The sequence below is a fragment of the Equus asinus genome, chromosome 5, assembly GCF_041296235.1.
Source record: "Equus asinus isolate D_3611 breed Donkey chromosome 5, EquAss-T2T_v2, whole genome shotgun sequence".
Lineage (NCBI taxonomy): Eukaryota > Metazoa > Chordata > Mammalia > Perissodactyla > Equidae > Equus > Equus asinus.
The window spans coordinates 89,163,475-89,182,164 of record NC_091794.1 but is presented as its reverse complement, the minus strand read 5'-3'; the positions used below and the strand labels follow the sequence as shown (position 1 = coordinate 89,182,164).

General features: G+C 49.0%; 1 long non-coding RNA gene across 1 annotated transcript; it reads left to right on the top strand.

Annotated features, from left to right (window-relative positions):
* The first annotated feature begins 2,645 nt into the window (after positions 1 to 2,645).
* On the top strand, positions 2,646 to 6,348 carry LOC123285785 (uncharacterized). Its single transcript, XR_006527758.2, has 3 exons — positions 2,646 to 2,972; positions 3,088 to 3,259; positions 4,270 to 6,348. It is a non-coding gene; the product is annotated as an uncharacterized lncRNA (long non-coding RNA).
* The last annotated feature ends 12,342 nt before the right edge of the window (positions 6,349 to 18,690 follow it).

The following is an 18,690-nucleotide window of genomic DNA, read 5'->3' as shown; positions in this document are numbered from 1 at the left end:
CTGGAAATGACATGTTACTTCCATTCACAGACTATTAGCCAGAACTTGTTTCATGGATTACTTGTTATACAGTTACCCCTTTAACGGTGAGGGAGGCCAGGAAAGGTAGGGGGGGCCGTGGACTATTTAATAAGCAGTATTATCTCAGCCACAGTTCTCTCTAGTCAATTTTGACTCTGTTCTCTGTGCCCAATGTCCTGATCAGTTACAGAGCCCTCTCCCAGGAGGTGTGTGCCTCTGGTGGGGATGAAGAGTGGGGGAGAGGGCTGCCTTGTTCCTTAAGTTGCATTGTGCTGAAAGAAATGGGGACTCCTGATTCCAGGCAGACCCAGATGGCTTTTAGATGCTTCTCCCTGTGCAGCTGACAGAAACAGCTGTCAGAATCCTAGCTTGCTGAAAAGCTCAACACACCGCGTGTTTGCTTGTCTTGGCTCCGGCTCCCAAACAAACTCTGCTTCAGCTCAAAGCTGCCACCATCAGTGCTTTGGCAGAAAACTGACCTCTCATAAATGCCATTTGACTTTGCAATGGCCTTGTTTCTACTGGGTTTTCTTCTTCCCCGAACCCATCACCCTTGAATCAAGGCACTAAAGCAGTTCTTTCCACTTAATTTTCTGTGTCTCCACTTGATAAAAACTGAGTAGTGACTCAGGGAGATGGCATGAGAGAGAGAAGGACTCTCACTCATCTGCACTCATTCAGTAAACATTTGTTATACTTAGTTTGTGGCAGGCCCTTTGCCAGCCACTAGGGTCATGGAGATGAAAAACATAGTCCGATGGGGGTTACAGACAAGAAAGCAGGTCATTGGGATACTAGGTAATGAGGACATGTACAAACAGCTGTGACAGGCCAGAGGAGGGCCTGGCAAGCCTTGCTCCGGGTGGTCAGGGATGGCTTTCCTGAGGAAGAGCCCTTTGAGCTGAGTCTCAAAGGGTGAGTAGGGGTTGACAAGTTGTAAGAAGAGGAAAGGACATTCCAAACTGAAGGAGCCTGGAGGAAAGGCTTAGGGGTACGAACGCATGATCAGTCTGAGGAAGTGTGAGCAGCAGGATGTGACAGGAGCAAAGAATGTTTGAATGGATGTGAGAGAGAAGAGGGAATGGAAAGGTTCTATATTATTACTCCTGTAACCCTATGGGACAAGTTCTATGGTAACTGGGCCCTTGGTCATGGGGGATGGGATGCCATGATTGATAGTGCCCACTTGTGGTTGGGCCAGGGGGAGGAGCAATTCTTCTGTTTTCACATGAAGGGAAGAGCCAAACATGAGCAGGTGAAATATGAAAAGTTCACCAGAGATAGATTAGGGCCAAGTCACCAGGAGCCTTGAACACCAAGCTGAGGACCTCACCCTATATTCTGTTAGGTAGTGGGGCATTGTGGGAACATTTTGATCAAGGAGAGCCAATGTACAATGAAGTTAGCCTGCAAAACCTGCTTGCTCTTTGCTTGAGGTTCTACTTTTGAGCTTTCTCTTGCCTTTCAAGGTTGCTCTGAAAGTTGTTTTTTTTTTTTTTGCTGAGGAAGATTTGCCCTGAGCCAACATCTGTGCCAGTCTTCCTCTATTTTGTATGCGGGTCTCTGCCACAGCATGGCCACCAATGAGTGGTTAGGTCCACACGTGGGAACTGAACCCAGGATGCCGAAGTGGAGCACATTGAACTTAACCATTAGGCCACAGGACTGGCCCCTGAAAGCTATTGTTGATCAGATTTCACCTGAATACTGACTGGGCCCCAGCTCCTTCCTCTAGCCTCAGGAGTGAACTCTACTTCTTGTTACCCCTACCTTTTCCCTCTGGATCAGGAGTGGTGAATGCCACTGGGCCTGGTCAGTCCAATCTGGGTTGCCTCCTGTTCCTGGGTCTCCTGGGCCTTCCTCCTCCCCACCTGCCTCAGTGAATGGCCTCCCTATCCACCTGGAAATCCTCCTGCCTCTGACCTGTCCTCCGACCCCAAAGTCCAAGTCCCATTTGCCTCCAAAGTGCTTATGGAACCTCACCCTGGTTCCGGTCTCATTATCTGCTTTGCCTAGACTTTGGCCCCAGCTCCTCAACTGGTCTCTTTTGTGAAGCCAGCGGCTCATGTCAACCCCTACTCAAAACTTTCTACATTTTCCACTGCCAGCCTCATCTCCATGCATCTGGCAATACAGCTATTTGGGCTTCTTAATGTTATCTAAACATGCTCAGATTTATCAAACTGTGCTTCTTTGCAAATGCTGGTACCTCTGTGTGTTGTGCCTTTCCTATCCCTCTCTACTTGGTGTCATCCCATGCATACTTCCTGTCTCATTTCCATGGTCACCACCCCCCTTTCTACAGTCAGACCCACCTCCCTTCCTCCTTTGTGTCCCCAGGGCACAATGTAGATAACTCTGTGTCACACCTGTTACTGGGATGACCACATAATTTACTATCCAAACCCAGAACACTTTTTTTTTTTTTTTAAGATTTTATTTTATTTTTTTCCTTTTTCTCCCCAAAGCCCCCCGGTACATAGTTGTGTATTCTTCGTTGTGGGTTCCTCTAGTTGTGGCATGTGGGACGCTGCCTCAGCATGGTCTGACGAGCAGTGCCATGTCCGCACCCAGGATTCGAACCGACGAAACACTGGGCCGCCTGCAGCGGAGCGCGCGAACTTAACCACTCGGCCATGGGGCCAGCCCCTGAACCCAGAACACTTTTAAGAATGAAAGGGAATGCTTTTTTTTTTTTTTTTTTTTTTTGCTGAGGAAGATTCACCATAAGCTAAGATCTGTGCCAATCTTCCTTTATGTTGTATGTGGGCTGCTGCCACAGCATGGCCTCTGATGAGTGGTGTAGGTCCGTGCCCAGGAACCGAGCCCAGGCTGCCAAAGTGGAGCATGCTGAACTTAACTGCTAGGCCACAGGGCCAGCCCCGGGAATGCTGTTATTGATTGCTGTGCTTCAACAAGTGTTAATCGATCTGTTCCAGGCAAACCAGAAGGTACGGTCACACATCTACACTCAACATTGTCATAAAACCTGGCAGTTGGTGCTTTCATTTGTCTCATTCATATCTCTCAGCCCTTTGAGATGGTATTGTTATTCCTATTTTTCAGATGACAAGATGGAGCCTCAGAGAGAGAGAGGAGGTTTGCGGTCACACAGCCAGAAGGTGGCAAAGCTGGTCTGGGAAGCCAGATCATTGGATCCCAAATCCTGGACTCCAGAGGTGGAGAAGTACCACCCACCTCCCTGACCCCTCCAATACCGCAGAGTCTTATTGTCTAGGTTAGTGTGTTCCCCCTAGATGAAGGGGGAAGGTAGACGTGGAGTCTTACTCATCTTGCGCACTGGCCCCTCCCAGGGCCTGGCGTAGAGAAGGCCTCAGGGATGTTTGTTGGATAGATACTTCTTGAGGATAGAACTGCATGTTTCATCTTAAAATCTGTGACCACTTTGATACCTAGTGTAGGACTTGCTATGCATCTATCTGTTCATTCTATTAACATTTATTAAGCACCTACTATGTGACTGGTACTGTGTTGGTGATACAGCTATGAGCGAAATAGACAAGATCCCTGTTCCCGGAGCTTATAGTTCAGTGGGAAAAAGGATACAAAAACAATCACAAATAAACATAGTTACAAATCAGGATAAATGCTAAGGGCAAATACTGGATACTGAGGTTTAAGAAATATTTGGAGTAAATTTAATAAGACTTGTCATACAGTGAGATGGAGATGGCTATTGGGTTTCTACTGAAAACAGATATGGGGACCGAAAGAAGGAGCAGTTTGGGGAGATAATAAGGTCAGTTTGGATGTGTGGGGCTTAAGATGCCGGTTGGATTTCTGGTTTGATCTTCCCCACCTCCAGCCAGGTTAATTAATTTGCCCAAAACTGCAAAATTGTGGCAAGTTAACAGAAACCTGCTTCAGACAGACCAAACAAAGCTGGCCTCTCGTAGCACCGTATAAGAGGGGCAGGTGGGGGAAGGCAGAAGAGAAGCGGAGAAGGGATGTGTTCATGGAGACAATAATCAGACCTCCCAAGCTGCAGTGAAGACCCTGGCTAGCAGCCCGGAACCTGGCAGCGACACACGCTGCGGAGAAAGCAAGACCCTCACCCTACCCTGCTCGGCGCTGGGTCAGCGCCCCCACTCCCCGCCCCCCACGCCCGAGTGCCCGAACGAGGGGAGGGGGCTGCTCCGTGCCTGGAAACCCGAGCAGCCCGGGCTGCTTGGAGCCGCCAATCGGGCAGCGCCACGTGACGAGTTTCCCTTTCCCTCCCCTCCCCAGCCTTTCAGGGAAGACGGGCATCCCCGCCATCCTGCCACCTCGCCATCCCGCCCCCGCCCGTCGCATGCCGCAGCTGCGCTGGGGGCGCTCCGGCGAGGGGCCGGGAATTCTGCCGCAGTCCGCTGCAGCGCGAGGGAGGAGAGGAGAGGCGAGCGAATTGCAGCCGCAGTGTTTTCTGTCAAGGTCGAGCTTACCCACTGTCGGCGAGGCTGCCTCCGGGATCCCTCCCTTGCCGTCCTCCCAGCCATTCCCACCGCCGCTGCCACGCGTCCGGCTGCAGCATCCCTGGCCCTCCTGGAAGACTGCCCCAGCCTCTTGCTGGGCTTCCTGCGGGGACAGCGGGGGAGGGGAGGGTTTCCATGTATCCCGCCCCACGAGCTTCCCAGCCACATTTCTCGTAAGCACACCTCTTGCTGGGTCGCCCTGCTTCAAACCCCACACTAGCCCCAATGCCCTATAAGAGAGCATGAAGGCCCTTCATACCCAAGCCCCAGCTTAACCTTTTTCAGCCCCACTGCCTTCTTGCACCAGAGACCCAGTCCCTTTGGGCCCCTTACCCTTCCAGGAACAGCCATCACTTGCATACTGAAGTGACGGCTGTTGCTGTACCTTCTGCGGAGGGTGCCCTTTGTGAGCTTAGCAAATTCATTCGTAGACCCAACTTTATTATAATAATGCAACAGGGGGTGGGAACTGGCAGTGAAATGCCTCTTAGCGAAGGTCACAAAGTTGAAAACCTACAGGAGTCAAGTTGGAGAAATAAATAAGGTGGAGGGGCAGGGGCCTAAGAAAAACCTGTCTGGGGTGGCCCATGTGGAGGGGTTACGTTTGCTCGCTGTGCTTGGGCTGCCCAGGGTTTTGGCGGTTCGGATCCTGGGCGCAGACCTAGCACCCCTCATCAGGCCATGCTGAGGCAGCGTCTCACATAGCACAACCAGAGGCCTTCACAACTAGGATATACAACTATGTACCGGGGGACTGTGTGGAGAAAAATAAAATAATAAAAATAAAAATTGTAAAAAAAGAAAAAAAAAGAAAGACTTGTCTAAAGAGCAGGGACCCTGCTCTCTCTTCAGGCCAACATGCTCCTTTTGGGGAATGTGGGTCCTATAATGCCAGATTTTCTGAGTTTACAAGAAAAACCACAAATCCGGATTTTTATGTGTAATCTCTCAATTTTTAAATGTTGATTTGGTTGTTTTAAACATCCCTGCAGATCACATGCAGCTCATTAGGAAAGAGGATGGCTTTCACTGGGAAAAAACTTTGAAAAACTGTTGAGGGCGAAGGTGCCGTCTTGAAGCTCTGAGAAGCAGCTGTTGTAGAGGCAGCCAAGAAGACCACCTAGATTTGGAAGCCAGCCAGGGCCCCCCCCCCCCCCAGCATCAACTTCCATGAATGACAGTGAGCGTTTCCTCCCATCCTTGTGGGGCTACCTGGAGGCCAGAGAGGGGCCCTGTAGTGCTTTGACTTGTGGGGTGGGGGTGGGGAAGTGAAGAGGAGACAGGAGGGGAAGCCAACCTCCCCATCCCCTAAGGCTTCACACAGTGGGATAACCTTGGAAGGGAAATTGGAGAGCTCCTTAGGAAGAGAGAGTGCAGACAATAGCCAAACAATGGCAGACGTCCATTACCAGGAGATGGGGACTGGCCCACAGCTGAGTGGCTGGGGATAGTGTTGAGGGAAGCAGAAGAGCCGGCTGAGGCTGTCTGGGGAACCAGGGCATTTTGGTTCACCTTGAGGTTTTTTGTAGCTATGATGTGATCTCCTCCTCTGTCTCCCATCCCTCGAAATCTTCAAAAAAGTTTCCTATACTCCCGGAGGCTGCCCTGACTAGGGTGTTTGTGGAAATGGCTGAAGGGGCCAAGTTTTACATCTGTTTTGGTATAGTGCTGACCAAAGACAGTGCAGGCTGAAGCAGGAGAAATAAAACCTCCCAGGAATTTACAGTAATCTTGGAGAGGGGTTTGGGATGGGTGCTTGGGCTCATCCCCGCGGAGATCTCAAGGAGTCAGGAGGCCCCTGGCTGACATCTAGGTTACAATAATGAAGAACCAGCTGCAATGTACTGAGTGCTTGCATGTGCCAGCCACTGTGCTACAGACATACATTCTCTCTGCTATCCCTGCAGTGACTGTATGAGAGAGGTACTATTATTATAATCCCTATGTTACAGGTAAAGAAATTAAGGCCCAGAGAGGTGAAGTGACTTGCCCAAAGACACAGAGATAGAAAATAGTGGACTGGACCTGCTCTCCGGCCAATTGCCCCCAACAGAGAAAATGATCATATTGTCTGGGGTTTTCATGGACAGCACTTACCATGCAGAATGATAGGTATTGTTTTGACTTGCATGTCTGTCCTCCCCACTCATTTTTAAGGGCGCAGGAGCCATGCTGATAACTTCAAGGGCCTGGCACACAAGGAGTGCTGAGTACATGTTAAATCAATTTATTTAAGGAAAGCCAAAAGCAGTGCCCTCAGGTCTCAGATCTTTGTGCCCATTGGGCAAATCATTCACCGTCTCTGGGCCTTAGTTCCCTCATTTGTTAAATGGGGGTTATGATACAGACCTCACAGGATTATTGTGAGATTTACATGAGACTAGGCCATGGAATTTCTGTAAATTGTCATATAAAGAGCAGCTGTTATTGCCGCTATAAAGATGATGATGATGATGATGATGGTGATGATGATGATGATAATGATGATGATAGGGACTGAGGAAGGAGCAAAGAAGGAAACCAGGATCTGGAAATTCTAGAACTGTATCAGTTCAGACAGAAAATTCTCAGGCGACCCAGTCAGTTTGCAGAGTTTCCAACACTACCGTGTCTTCATTCATTCGTCCTTGCTGGAACACCTACTATGTGCCAGTGCTTGATCTCATTTAATTCAAAACTCTGCGGAACAGATACACAAATTATCCTTGTTTACATGTGAGAAAAATGAGGTTAGAGAGGTGACGTGACTTCCCCAAGGGGGACACAGCTAGAAAGTGGCAGAGGCAGGATTTGAATTTAGATCTGTGCGGTTCTAAAATCCTCGTTCTTTCTGCTTTCTATTCCATGGCTTCTTCAGCCTTCCTTTCATTCACCAGACCATTTATCAAGCATCGAAGTGCCTGGCCTTCTGCAGGGGCAGGGGATACCTGATCCAGGCTTTCTGAAACAGACATTTCCAGGTCAAGTTGGGGAGGCAGACAACTCAATTGACATTTATAATTCAGGATGATATGCTGTCTGTAAGTGCAAGTGATGGAGGAGTGGGCCATTGCCTTAGACTTGCCTTTCTCCTTGCTCCCCTGGCCCCTGAAGCATGTCTCAAACTCACCAAGTGGCTCCCTTCAAGTCCCTCTATCCTTAAGTGAGAAAGAGACACACAGCCACCTTTCCTTCCTGGGGTGGAGGGGGTGTTGCAGTGGGGACCAAACAATAATCAACAATCCTCTCCAAAAGAAATCCTCCACAACCAATCTCTCCTCTCTGCCTGTCTGTCTGTCTGTCTCTCTCTCACACTCCATGAGGACTAGATGTGGGTGATGGGTTAATGCCTGTAGAACAGGTTTCTCCATCCTTCAGCATGCCCTGCCTGGGTGGTCTTTGGCATTCTTTGCCTCTGCTCCACAGTCAAAAACAACAGGAAACTTGCATTTAACATCCTGTTACACATTCATTAAAAAGAAATCAGGAAGGAAAGTCTCCCAACTGTCAATAGTGATTATCTCTGGGTGGCGAAGTTATGTGTAATCTCTATTTTCTTCTCTTTACTTATTTGCTTATATATATTTTTTCCTACCATGGACTTAATACTTTTGTAAAATAAAATTATCCTCTATTTTAACAATTATTTGTGGCCTCACAGATATGGGAGAAGGGCTCTTAGAAGCAATCTCAGATGGGGCTTTGTCCTGAGCACAGCTGGGACTGGACAAGACAGCACGCAGGGGAGATGTGAGGAAGTGAGAGGTCATCGAGGATTAAAAACAAGAGCCACAATTCCCGAGAGCTTGCTCTGAGCCTAGGTCCTTTCTCTCTTGATATGCATATCTCAACCCTCAAAACCAGTTTAGTAGATAAGCTATTATTTCACAGCTGAGGAAACCAAGAATCCATTTTATAGGAAAAGAAAACAAGACTTTGAGAGATTCTGTTACTTGCCCAGGAATACATAGCTAGAAAGTGATGGAGGTAGGATTTGAATCCAGATCTGTGTATTTGTAACTTCTGGACTTTGATGCCATTCCAAGTCCTCCCAGCTGCACATGCTAGGTATTCCCATCTCTTCACCCACAGGCACTCATCGATACTAGTACTATGTAGAGAAACAAGTGAGGTGAAGATCATTGTCCTATTTTCCAAATGAGAAAATTAAGGCAAGAGAGGGGACTTGCTCAGTGTAGTTGGCTGAGGGCTGGTGGAACTCCTTCTAAAATCCTTTCTCTCTTCTGGCAGCCCTCCTCCTTCTGTTACCTTCTGCCAGCTGCCCAGGCTTCCTTCTCGAAACAAATGACTTAAGGTAAATCGCTGGCTGGACTTCCCCTTTCTCAAAACACAGGAAGTCTGTGTTGTTTGCAATTGTGGGAGAACAATTTCAGGTCAGTTACAAAGTGGGCAAGGCCGCATAGAGGATTGGGTCCTGCAGTGGGCAGGGATCTGTGCAACTAGGGCTGGCCAGAGACACCTGCATTTTTCCTACCTGCGGGTCATGTCAGTGTGTCTGCTCAAGTTAAGCTTGAAGTCCCACCCCAAAGAGCTGAGTGAACTATTATGGAAATTATTATGGAACTATTATAGAAAAATGAGCCCAGGAGGAGGGAGGGGGCTCCCCTCAATAATAATAATAACGATAATAATAATGATGCTGATAGCTCACGTTTATGGTACATTAACCTTTGTACCAGGCACTGTGCTAAGTGGCTGACACATGTGACCTCATTTGAGCCTCACAACAGCCCAAGGAAGAAGATTCTCTGGCTTTAGAGCTGAATAAAATTGGATTCAAATCACAGCCATGCTGCTTTCCAGCTGTGTGACCTCAGGGATGTTATTTACATTCATTCAACAAATATTTTCAGCATCTACTACCTGCTACACACTGTTTAGTGAACGGAACAAGGATCCCTGCTCTCTCTCCTGGTGCTTACCTTCTACAAGGGGGAGCAGACAAATTGTAAACGCAGTAAGTAAATTATGTGAGAAGGTGCTAAGGGCTAAGCAGGGTAAGGAGGATAAGGCGAGCTGGTGGGGATGGAGGGGAGAGGCACTGTTAAATAGAGGTGTCAGGGAAAGCCTCGCTGAGGAGGTGATATGTATGTAAAACCTAAGGCGGTGAAGGAGTTCGCTTTGTAGGTAACTGGGGAAATCTTTTCTAAGCAGGAGGAAAAGCCAATGCAAAATGCGTAAGTGTCCTTGGTGGTTTCAAAGAGCAGCATGGGGCCAGTATGGCTGGGACAGAATGAGCCAGGAGAGAGTACTCCCTACCCCTGACACCACTCCACTTGTCCTTTCTCATACCATGCTTTGTGCTTCCTTCATCACTCTTATCATAATTTGTGATTATTTTATTTATTTGGGTGTTTGCTTATTTCTTGTTTGTTTCCTCCACTAGCCCTAAGCTCCTTATAGGCAGAGGCCATGTTAGTCTTGTTAGTACTGATCGCAGAGAATATAGAAAGTGCTGTATACTAGTTGAATTAATTAATTAAGTCCATCCATCCATCTAGTCATATTTATGATAGAACCTCCCCATCCTGTATAACACTGTTTCTCAAGGTACCTTATTCTGAGTTCCAGTTCAAGACGTTTGGAACTGAGGTAGTAGTTAAGAGCATGGGCTCTGGAGCCAGACTTCATGGGTTCCAGTCCTGGTTTCACTACTTACTAGCTGTGTGATCTCAGGCAAGTTAGGGAAATCTCTCTCTGCCTCGGTTTCCAAATCTACAAACTGGCCTCATAATAATATCCCCCTCTAAGGGCTGTAAGCGCTCAAGGCAGTGCCTGGTGTGTAGTGCCTGTGTGTGTGTTGGCCACTGCTGTCTTCCTCATGCAGCCCAGCCATGCGAGCCAGGACTCTACTTCTGTCCTCCTGTGTCGGATCCAAAAGGGAAGGGAGAAGGGCAAGGGGTGCCAAGATGGTAGTGAGCCCGCAGAGCATCCCTGTGTGCTGCCGTGAGTGTGCTGTGTGCTGGCAGCTGGGGGCGGGGGGGGGGGGGGGCGGTCTCAGGTCTCCACTGGAGTAGCATTCTGGGGATGTTGTTCCTGGCTGTGGCCTCCCAGCCTGATTCTGTGGCTCGTTTCTAGAGTGGACTCTTGTCTACAATTGAGAAAGCTAACTGATACAGATATCAATACTGAGTACCTACTTCTATGCCTGATCCTTTACATTTATGATTTCATTTACTCCTTATATAGACCTGAGAGGTAGATATTATTAACCCCATTTTATAGATGAGGGAACCAACTCAGAGAGGCAGAGTGACTTGACTAAGGTCACATAGACAGTGAGTGGCAGAGCCAGGGTTTGGGCCCACGTGTGGCTCCAAATTGCTCTCTTAAGGTGTCTCCCAATGGTGACTAAAAGGCCCTGGCAGGATTTCCTCCTCCAGCACTTGCTGCTGTCTTGATGACAGCCCACAGCTCAGTTCTGTCTGGAGAGAAGGAATCATGTGAGTCTGTGCCTAAGCCAGAAAGATAGCCGGGTCTGGGCTGCCTGGGAGGAGCTCCAGGACCCTGAGGGGAACTGACTGTGCCTTGCCCGGGTCAGTGCCTCAACAGGAGGAGGCTCCTCCCTCCTGCCCCTTAAGCCAGAGACATTTTCTCTCTGAGGTCTGAGCCCAACTATCACTGGGTGGCCTGATTCCCATGGAAATGTGGAGATAGAAAACATCTGGGGCTGCTGAGGTTGCCAGGCAACAACTAGCTACTCCCTCACTCAGCAGAGTCAAGGAAGCTGCCTGATGCTGTCAGATTCTTGGATCTGAGCCCTGGAGAGCTCGATTCTGGTTCTGGTTTGCTGTGTGATCTTGGGCAAGTCGCTGCCCCTTTCTGGGACTCAGTTTCCCATCCCTTGTATAAAAAGCAGTCAGACTGTCCAAGCTGCAATATGAGTAGACACCAGATGGTCAGAATCAGAATGATGGTGGGGCAGGGCCCGGGCCCAGGGGCCCATGGAGGAGGGAAGACTCAGTTTTCCTCCTTTCCATCCTGCCCCAGCCTGTCCTGGCCCTGGCTACCAGCTGAGGGCAAGGGACATTTCCCTTCCCACCCTGAGCTGATTTGGGCCACCCAGACTCCATCCCAGGCCCACTCTGCCGCTCAGGCTGGGAATCATCTTTGTACCCACAAGTTAGTGCAGCCACCGCCTACCCGGCAGACTTTTCCCTATGGGGAGTTTCCTCAGTTCGTGCCAAAATGAAGCTCCCCAGTTCTGGATGTTTCCCTGAACACTCATCAGAGGACCTTCTGACGCTGCTTGCAGAGACTGCACGAACGGTAAACCCTGAGGGTGGTGCCTCTCACAGCAATTAGCAGAGTTAACACGTTCCATTTCACAACCATTACAAAAAAGGACAGCAGCTCCCATTTGCTGGGCTCGGCACAGCAGCAAATGCTTTATGTCTGTGATCTCATTTAATCCTCGTACAATCCGGAGGGATGGGAACAAAGGCCCCTGTTTTACAGATGAGGAGATGGAGCCTCAGAGAAGTGAAATGACTTGCCCAAGGTCCCAGTAAACAGTGGAGTCAGGACTCACACTCAGAGCCAGAGCCACAGCCTGGGGTTTCAAACCGCTATTTGAAATAGGGCACTATTTCTCCACAGTCCCAGAGGGACTGCATCAGGACTGGAAGGGTTCATTCTGTCCCTAACCCCCGTTTTACAGATGGACAAATCAAGGCCCAGAGAGAAGTGACTGGCCCAAGGTCACACAGCAAGTCAACGGCAGAGCAGATTCTGGGACCCTTCCTAAAAAGCCTCACCACACCATTCCAGAAAACAAAAACTACCCCAGGCATAAACAAGAAATCTCAAGTCTTAAGAAATCCCCAGCATTTTCCAGGAAATGGAACAGGGACCAGGGTTCATAGACAAGGATCTACTAGAAGTCTCTGGGTTAGGGCAGAGGGTCCCAGCATTCCTCTGGGCAGCAAGGGGGCTGTGGGTGTCACCTTTTGGGGCCTACAGAGAAGGCCTCAACTCCAGCTACTTTCTAGGGTGATTTGTGTGCCCAGAATATTCTCCCCTTGTGTTGCCTTGCCTGGTTAATGACCTCTTGTCCTTCAGGTGTCCATTCATGTCACTTCCTCTGGAAAGGCCCCCATGTTCCCCTGACCATAGATTCTCACGGGTCCAGCTCTTTTCCATAATAGCACTGACCATGGTTTGCCCTGTGGACTCACATCAGAGGCACAGTTAACTAACACCAACTTTAGAACTTATCCTCCAACCACTGACCTCCAAAGATGCAACTCCAGAATTTGCTGTTATCCTTACAAAAACAAACTAACCTTTTAACATGCGTGAAGATGATAGATGCTTAATATAAAGGCAGATTGGAATCGCCCCTGCAGCAGCCAGGAGCACTCCCGAATTCTCTGCCCAATCTTAATTCATCCTTAGAGGTGGGGTCTTTTTCTTAAAGGCAGAGCGGCTTCAATGTCCAGATATCTCAAGACAGCCTTTCCTCTAGTTACTTCCTTCAGCCTAGTTCTCAGACCTAAGTGTGCAAAAGAATGACTGTGCATTACAGGTAATTTAAGGGCTTTCAAATGTAATTTTGAATGATATGCCCTTTCCACCTGAGTGCTGACGTTAGAACTGAAGTCCCTTCAGAGACACCCTTGCTATAATATGCATGTGAAAGAGTATTGAATTTCTGTCTCCCACCCTGCCCCAGAAGCCCCATGAAGATCTGTTTGGCTCATCTCTTTGTACCCAAATCCAGCACCAGGCTGGGCACACAGCGGTACCCAGTAAATGATTTCCGAAGGAATGAATCACACTTGCTTACTTGTGGAATTAAAACTAGAAGTGGTCTGTGCGGGGCTAGGTGGCTACAGGTGCTCTCACTTCTCAAGGCCAGAAGCCACGTATGCATCCAAGTGTACCTGCTCCCCTGCATGCACAAGCCAGAAGCAGTGTGTGCATGTGGATGTGTGGATATTTATTTGCTCACACACTTATGTGACAACCAGAGGCAGTTTTCTATTTTTGGCAGTTACATTTGTATCAGTTTCCTATTGCTGCTGGAATCAGCACAATCAGCTTCCTATTGTGCTATTACCATAAACTTAGTGGCTTAAAAGAAGACGGTTGTGTCTTACTGTTGGAGGTCAGCAGTTCAAAATGGGTCTCACTGGCTAACCTCAAGGTGCAGGCAGGGCTGCATTTCCTGTGGGGGCTCTGGGGAAGAATCCATCTCCTTGCCTTCTCAGCTTCTACAGCTGCAGTCCTTGGCTTGTGGCCCCTCCTCCATCTTCAAAGCCAGCAGCACAGCATCTTCAACTCTCTCTCTGCTTCTGTCTTCACACTGCCTTCTCTCTTACAAGGACCCTTGTGATTACATCGTGCCCACCCTGATAATCCAAGATGATCTCCTCATTTTAAGATCCTTAATAACATCTAAAACGTGTCCCTTTTGCCATATAAGGTAACATTCCCAGGTTCTGGGGATCAGGACCTGTTCCTTTGGGTGGACATTATTCAGCCTACCTTGCTCTATTGAGCAAGATGCTCAACACGTGTTTGGTAAATTGCATCATAAGAAAGGGAAGAGCTACTGCCCCAGAAGAGAGCCAGAACAGGAGATCCCGGAGCTGCAAGAGCTGAGAAATCCTGGGCACGATATAACCCAAGGCCCCTCCCGACTGGGAGGAGGGGCTGAATCATCACCGGCTTCTCCCCTAAGGCATTGCTGTTTCTTGGCGCCTGGAATCCTGGTAACTCCTGCCCCAGTCTTTTCTAGGTAGCAAAATTTTTGTTCTTATTTTATATCTTGAAGAAACAATTTACGAGTTTGTTACCAAAGAATAGAATCTTGATTTCTATTTATCAATTAATTGAAAAAAAGAACTGATTATTTTGGTTAACCATGAACTTTGGAGTCAGAAAGACCTGGATTCAAACCTAGGCCCTGCCACTTAACTAGCTGTAAACAGTAATTTTATCTCTGTGAGGAGCCTCAGATGATATGTTTTGTTTTGTTTTTGATCTGTAAAATGGGGATAATAACAGAGCCTCTATCATAAGCTGGTTGTGACAAATAAATAAGATAAGGAATATTGTGGTTCTCAAACTGTGGTTCCCAGACTAGCCACATTAACATCACCTGTGAATTAGCCCCCACCCATGACATTCTGAATCAGAGACTCTTGGGGTGGGGCGCTGCAATCTGTGTTGCAAGAAGCCTTCCAGAGAATTCTGGTGTCACTCAAGTTTGAAAGCCAGTGATATATGTATATATATATCAGGCTCTTTATGCCTGGCACTATGTATATATATAAAATTATACATTCTATATATACCATATATTGTATATAATATTTAACATAATGTAATTATATGTCATATAATATATATTATATGACATATAATGTGCTAGGCATACGGAGCTTGGCACACAATAGCACTTGACAAATGGTTCTCATTATTGTTACCATTATTCTTTTCTATTGGTAGTTCTAGCACATTCTGAGATGTTGAGTTGGGTATGTATCCCTCTCCCCTCATGTCCTGCAAACACTGTACATATTAGGGAGGTCTCCTAATGCAGTCTGTCACCCACACAGCTGCCCTTTCATGAGGGGGTCTTCTAGCCTCCCCTTTCTATTTCTCCAGGCAGGATAAGCCCCAGGTCAAGCCCTGCCCACCCGCATGCCAACTCTGCATGTCAGCTCTGCATGCACTGTGAAGACCTCCTCCCAGGTGCCTGTTCTCCAAGGTCCCTCAGCTGTGCTTAGGTCTCTCTCTGGCTGCAGGCGGCTCTCCAGCATGCCTGAGCCTCACACGAGGTCTGACCAGCCCTGAGAAGCAGGGGAGTTTTCCTTCTCTCATCTGGGACCCATGTTTCTACTTGGCTGCCTGGCGTTTGGCAGCTACTTCAACTTGCTGACTCACTCTGGTCTGAGGTCAACCCAAACCCCCAGGCCTTTTTCTCAGGAACTGCCTGAGCTCTGGTTGCTCAGAGTCCTTGCTGTGTGCAATTCATCTCTTAAAAATAACGTTTACTTTTGAATTACAAAGATAGTACATGCAGTAAGGAAAACACAAAGGGAATAAAATCAGTGGTAATGGTCATTTTTCCTTTTTTTTTTTTTAAGATTGGCACCTGAGCTAACATCTGTTGCCAAACTTCTTCTTCTTTTATTTTTTTTGGTTTCTTCTTCTCCCCAAAGCCCCCCAGTACATAGTTGTATATTCTAGCTGTAGGTCCTTCTGGCTCATGCCACATGGGACACTGCCTCGGCATGGCTTGACAAGTGGTGCTAGGTCCCCACCCGGGATCTGAACCCACGAAACCCTGGGCTGCCAAAGCAGAGCATGTGAACTTAACCACTTGGCCAGGGGGCTGGCCCCAGGAATGGTCATTTGTAAATGGGCTGATTTTCAAAAAATCATCCTATATTTTTGTAATTAACAGCTCCCCCCCGCAGGCAATTTCCATTTCTGGAGGAAGAAAAAGAATTGGAGAAAACAAAACTAATGTATCATAGGGATAATTATGAAGTCTAACATATATAGATATCTCTTGTCTCATATATAATTCGAATGTATGTCAGTGTATAATAATGTAAACTCATCTCCCAGAGACTGCCATTACAACTGTTTTGGGTGTAGCCTCCAGGTCTTTACAATTAACATCCTGCATTTTTAAACTTAAATCTAAGTCTAAACTTAGCACTGTATTTAGAGATAGACCTGGTTCAAATTCTGGCTTCTGTATTTATTTGGACAATTTATTTAACCTCTTGGAGCCTCAGTTTCCTCATCTGTAAAATGGGGGTGATAATATCTACTTCCCAGGATTGTGGTAAAGATGAAAATTAATGGAAATAAAGCACATAGTAAAAGCCTGCAAAAAGCTTATATGGGGTTGTCACTATTATTAACTCTTCACCTGGCCAACTGCTGCCCGCTTCCTGATCCAGTCCGATGCCACGCCCCTTGAAGCCCTCCCTGGCTGCTCCCACACTTCCCACTCCCTGTCTTGCTGCTGTCCCGCGTCCGCCCGTCTGTTAAAGCATTAGATACACGCTGCTGTGCCCCCTACACTCTTAAAACTCCTCCAGGGCAGAGGTCATGTCCACCTTGCTCATTTCTGTGTCCCCAGGGTCCAACAGAAAGCGTGATTATGGTTGTCAGGAAGTGTGGGTGAGAGAATTAGAAAGTGCTGGGTAGGAATTTGTTGAAGGAATGGATGAATAAACACCGTGGAGATCGAACGCGTGGATGGATGAATGCATGAATGAGTCAGTAGCGGCAGGCATCCGCCCACCAGCCCAACCCTCTTTTCTCCTAAGGAGCTCGAATCCTCCATCTCCCAAAGTAGGCCTCCCCAGGTGGGGGAGCCGGGCTCCCGCCTCCCCGGGGCTGGGACGAGAGGCCCCGCCCCTCACAGCAGGAGCGTTGCTGGGGGCGGAGCCTTTCAAGGCCTCTAGTGATGGGCGTGTATGGGCGGGACAGGACGGGGCCCGATGGCCATCCGGGGCTGGGGGAGTGACCCGCGCCTAAGGAGGCGGGGCCGGAATCTATGCACCCACAGAACCAAACCGGTTTCCGCAAATGAAGACCCCCTCAGTCTGCGGCCCCACCCGAGGCGTGAGCTCTGCCAGGGCCCCCGACTTAGCCGAGAAACTGAGGCCTTAGGGAGGGGAGGCGGCCGCTCGGGTGTCGGGGTGCAAGCCTGGGAGATGCTTCCCGTCCCACGTCTGACCCCAGCCAGTTGGTTCATTTAATGTGTGACCTTCGCTAAGACACGTCTCCTTCTCGGCTCCGGTTACCCCATCCCGGGAGCCCTTCCGCTTTGGCACGTTTGGGAATCTTAACTCTTTCCCAGGCAACCTCCGAAAAATCTCCGAAAGCAAAACAAAACCCGAAACCTGATACTCAACACCACTGAGCAGACCCTTAGGAGCAGAGCGCTCAGAGGCAAACGGAAAAGCTGTTACCTTGGGCTCCTTCCCTGCTTTCGGTTTCCTTACCTGTAAAACGGCCATTGACAGTAACTGCTCCCCCAGCCCGGGGTGGCTGTGAGGGCCAGGCGAGCTGTCTACATAAACTGCTTTGCAAGGGCTGGGAGCATATTACTTTTACTCTCTGCTGGTAGCTTCAGGCCCAGCCCTTCCTGAGGCCGACCCCCCCCCCCCCCCCCCAGCCTGTGGCAGTGGCAGAAGTAAGAGGGCCTCCTGGGGACGTTCCTGAGCCTGGTGTGGCCGCAGCTAAAGAAGCTAGTCTGGGTCCCCTGTGTTGAGAGGCTGGCTGGTCTCAGGGCCTGCCGGGAAGGGAGTTTTTAGAGAAGGAAATGGTTGTGGTGAGACAGAATGATGGAGCAACTTCTCGGGGATCTGAGTGGAAAGCCCCTTGCTCCTGGTGAGTTCTCATGGTGGGATGTGGGGCAGGCGCTGCGCCCCGCCCATCCTCTGTCACCTCAGAAAGTACCTGGCGTTCACCAAGTGCTGTGATGGGGCAGCAACAGGTCCCAGCTTGTGGCGCCTCAGGCCAGCCACTTGCCATCTCTGGGCCTCGGAACCTCCCTCTCCCTGGAGAGGTTTCCCAGGGTCACCCGGAGGCTGGTGCCACTAGTCAAGCCTATCTTCTGCTACTCCAAGGGACGGCTCAGGGAAAGAGCCTTTGGAGTTGGCTCCTGATTTGCTGGTGACATGGGGAGGTTGTTTCCTCTCTCTGGATGTCGGTACTGAGTGAGAGTGAAGTTGGAGCTGGCTCTGCAGTGGCATGATCTTGAACCCAAGATACTGTGGCCAAGACAAGTATTTTTAAACTCTGGGTTGGGGGCAGTAGAAAGGCCCAGTCCTGTGGAGAGATGAACAACACCCAGGACAGTTGGAGGGCTTGATCACTATTCACTGAATGGCCTGGAGAAGACCCAACCTTCCTGTGTTTCCACTTCCTCATCAGCAAAATGGGGACATTCCCCTTTGGGCCTCTCCTTCCTTCTCTGTAAAACAGGAGGGGGATGGGCTCCAAGGGTCCTGGGTCCTGTGATTCCGCTTCCTAGCTGTGACCCTGAGCAAGCCACTTCATCTCTCCACATCTTAGTTTCTCCATCTGCCCAATGGGCATTTTACCCCTCCCTACTCTCAGGGTTGCTGAGATCGAATGGGGTGAATGGGGAAGAAAGTGGACACTGATGTGGGCATGGTCCAGCTTTGTCTCCCCCCACTGCCTGAGGAATCTGGGGTGT